Source organism: Anas platyrhynchos, chromosome 3 (assembly GCF_047663525.1).
Source record: "Anas platyrhynchos isolate ZD024472 breed Pekin duck chromosome 3, IASCAAS_PekinDuck_T2T, whole genome shotgun sequence".
NCBI classification, from domain to species: domain Eukaryota; kingdom Metazoa; phylum Chordata; class Aves; order Anseriformes; family Anatidae; genus Anas; species Anas platyrhynchos.
In genome coordinates, this window is record NC_092589.1 from 40,073,958 (window position 1) to 40,078,107 (window position 4,150).

The following is a 4,150-nucleotide window of genomic DNA, read 5'->3' on the forward strand; positions in this document are numbered from 1 at the left end:
GCTCGGCGTGCGCTTGCATCACTCGCGGGCGGGATGCGTTTGGGCTCAGCCCGACTGGCAGCAGACCCGCGGGGCTCAGGCAGCTCGGTAGCCCGGTGGCCCCCACGGGTGGTGGCCAATCCCGGAGCTCCCCCGGTCCGGGGCTCTCCCCCAGCCCTTCGCCTCACCGGGACGGGGGCCGGTCTGCTACGGCCGTGGGTCCGTCCTGACCCCGGTGCACCGTGGAGGGCAGTGGTGGAGAGGCAAGGGCCCGAAGATGCTTCCTCCAGAGCCTGTGCGGGAGTTTGTGACAACGGGAATGCTCTACTCTTCCCTTTTCTTTTTCTTTTTTTTCTTATTATTTTGTAGTTTAGGCTATTTTTCGTAAGCACGGGGTGGCAAAAGAGGTAGGCACGTTGCTTGCAGTTTTGCTTCGTTAAGGGATAGGAGCTAAGGCTGGCTTCTTACGGTGATGGGCAGGGTTGGAAGCCGAGAGAGGCAGCACCCTTTAGTTGCCCGGTGTGGGGCTGCGCTGTGTTTCACCCACGGTGCCTCATCCTCACCAGCAGCTCTTTGCTAGAACCCCAACGCAATATATCGTCCGATTGAAACTTTTCTCGGAGTTTCTTTTATGCTTATTTCCTCCCCTAAAATGAGTTTCTTGTGAAAAATAAGCCGAGAAAACGATATGGCTTCAAGCTGGATAGAAATATGCGTGGATCAGCAAAGATCGTGCCCAGGTTTCAGACGCTGGCTGCAGTTTCAATCAGCTAGAGTTTGGTGTGGGCAATGTCCTAATTTGATATTATCGGGGGCTGGATTAGCACCTTCTGCGTTTGTGGGTGTCCGCTAAAAGCACTGTTCTCTGAGGGCCCCGGTAAAGTCTCTAGCAGTGAGGGTGTGAAGTTCAGTAAGGGGGAAGATCGTCCTCGAAAAAGACCCCTCTTGCCCCTGGTTAAAAATCCAGTGTCCTCGTTATGCTGGGGTTCAGTGGGGTAAGCAAGATATTGCATCATTACAGAGGAGAGGGTACCTGGGCTACTTGATATATTCAGGGTGATGCTTCTCCCATTTCGGCCCTTTGGGGTAATTTTCCAGCAGCGGAGAAGATGCGCCTGCTGCCTCTGCTGCGGGAGCGTACGAGTGTGTTCGTGCGTGCACACGAGTCTACGGGGCAGATTCTGTTATTTCCGTTGAGGGACATCTAATAATTTTAGCTATGAATTTTAATCCTTTGAAAATAAACATTTCGCGTGTATAGGAATCACTGCTTCCTAGGGGTACAGAAGTTCCCTGCTCCCTATAAGATAACACATGCAGTGGTGCAATATTGCAAAGAATGAATTAATTGGCTAGTTAATTATTTAGTATTTTTAGAGATAGAAGTAAAGTTTGGGATCTGTGGAGAAAAGCAGAACGCCTGGGTTAATAAAACACGGCCTCGAAACCGAAATAAAGCCTTAAGGCTTTGACCGCTGGAGAAGATGAAAAAAGAAAAAAAAAAAAAAAAAACGATTAGAGAAAAACTAAAGCCAAGATGGGGAACATTTAAAGAAGCAGTATGAAAACAGGATGGGGTGTAGGTGGTTAATAAAAGGTCATATTGCACAGAGGAGGCAGAATTCGATCGGGGAAAGCAAATGAAGGGCTGACAGGGTGAGAAGGCCCTTTGAAAGCTAGGGGCGATGAAAACTCCTGTAAATTGCAGAGAGGATCTCTTATAAACGGAGAGAGGAAGAGAACGCGAGTCGCTGAAGTCAATTAAAGGCAGCCAGAAACCGAAATCATGCAGTCAAAAAAAAAAAAAAAAAAAAAAAAAAAAAAGAAATCTGGAGGTCAATCTAGCATTAAGGGCGCACACAGCTTAAAGCCAAGCTGATGGGAGGTGTATAATACAACCTGAAAAGCCGTACATGTTAAGACTCATTTTATCGGACCGTACTTGCCTTAGTAATGATGTTTGGTAAATTAGCCCAAATCCCCCCGATTTTCCACGCACAAAAAAAAAAGTTCCCGATAGAGGAATATGCCGAAACTGACGTGACTAATCCTCGGTTTTAAACAGATTAGTTATGATTCACTAGCGTTATGTTACACGGGGCAGATTTCGTCTCCGCGTTGTTTGTTTGCAGGGTGCACCCGCAGGTTTCGGGGCATAAATAAGAAGTCGCTCCGGATCTGGCAGGCTTTAGCCATGAAATTCCCCCTGGCTAATTCGGGAGGGGGGCCGGCAAACCCCACCGCCGAGCCCCCGTAGCGCAGCCTGGCTGGCTGAAGCCCTCCTTCGAGTAGGGGCTGGATTCGGTGATCCCTGCAGCTCCCTTCCAGCTCGGGATATTCTCCGATTCCCTGATTCTGTGACTTCTTTTGGAGCCCGTTCTCAAGAGCAATGGGAATATCAGGCCGCCCCTGCTAAGCCACCGAAACCCCGCTCCCCTTCCCCGGGTGCTGCTCCCCCGACCGCACAGGGGGTCAGCGGGGAGGAGGAGGGGGGAGGGCAGGGGACAGGTGGGGGACATTGGGGGTGGGGGGACACAGGGATTGCCCTTGGCAGCGTGGCCACAGGGGCGTGACGCCCTGCGACAACAAGCGGGGCAGGCGGGGCACCTCCAGCCCCTCGGGACCGTCCTCTCGGTGCATGGCATTTGTTGGGGGGGTGGACCGCTCTCGGTCTCTCGTATAAGTGTATACACAAACATATAGATAGCTGGGTAGAGGGATAGATAGATGGATAAATAGATGGTTGGATGGATGGATGGATGGATGGATGGATGGATGGATGGATGGATGGATGGATTAGAAATGTGTGAATGTGTGTGCACTATATTTGCCCTCAAACCCAGAACTTAACCAATTTACTTAAGGAATGCAGCATTTACGGCCCCCAGAACGGTAACTGGAGTCATTCCTTTAGAGAGCAGGGCGCTGAATATTCACGGTGTGCTCGAGCAGATTTGTTCTGCTGGGCAGCACTGGGCTTCGTTACGTGACTGTCAGCTGTCCCGGTGCTGGGCTGGAGAGGGGCCGATGAGAGGACCCAGGACAGAAAGCCGTTCCGTCTGTCCTGCCGCCCTGCCGGGACAGCCCTGCCGGTCGCGGGAGAGTATCCCGACAGGCTGCTGGAGGTGGGGGTTTGCTGCCCATGTCGTGACAGCCCTGCCTCCTGCAAGCCCTCGCAAGAGCTTGGGGCGAGCAGCACCCCCCGGGCAGCTCAGCCGCATCTCGGCTGCCATGGGGGCTGCGTTTTCCTTCGACGGTACAAGCCGGTTTTGCAGGCATTCGCACGTCCTATAGGAGAAAAATCGCCTGCTTGGCACATTTCTGGAGGGCTGCCCCGGGTAAAGCTATTTTCCTTCCTCTCCTCCCTACCCCAGGCTGAGCAGCTCGGGTCCAAGAGCATCCCAGTGTGAGGATGAGGGGGGATTTCAGCTCCAAAAGACGAGCGAATCCCACTGCCTGCCCAGGGGGGCTTGTGGAAGGCGCTCGGGCTCCTGTTACCAGCGCCGGAAATAAAATCTCCTGCCTTCTTTAGGAGAAACAAATGCAGCCCGGAGTGAGCAGGCTCTTGCCTTCAGCAAACCCTCACTTGAGCATGACAAATAATGTAGGGAGATCGCGATGAAAACGCTGGCCACTGCCCCGTGCTGCAGAACTCCTTAACTTCCTCTGCTCAGTGAATCAAAACGCTGCGGCTCCGGCAGCCAAGAAAAATACACTGAAGGGAACTTTCAGTGCTTCAGCACACAAGGAAAAGGTGAGGGTTTTGTCTGAAGGAGAGTGGCTCTGGGGTTTGGAAAAACACATCCTTCAACTGCCGAGCAGGGATGGGTGAAGCGGTTCGTCCCGCTGTGCTGCGGGAGCGGGGCTCCGAGGCACCGCCGGGGAGGCGGCTCCGTGCCGGGGAGAGCTCGCGTCCTTCCCCGTGAAGGTTTTCATTATTTTATTTTATTTTATTTTATTTTATTTTATTTTATTTTATTTTATTTTATTTTATTTTATTTTATTTTATTTTATTTTATTTTATTTTATTCTTTTTTTTTTTTTTTTGGTCTCCGTCCCTACCTCCTGCCCAACCCGTATCTTCAAAAAAAAAAAAAAAAGCAGACAGACACACGGAAACAAATTGAGGCTTTACCAAGAGTCTGTGACTCATAGGGAAACGGGGAAGGTT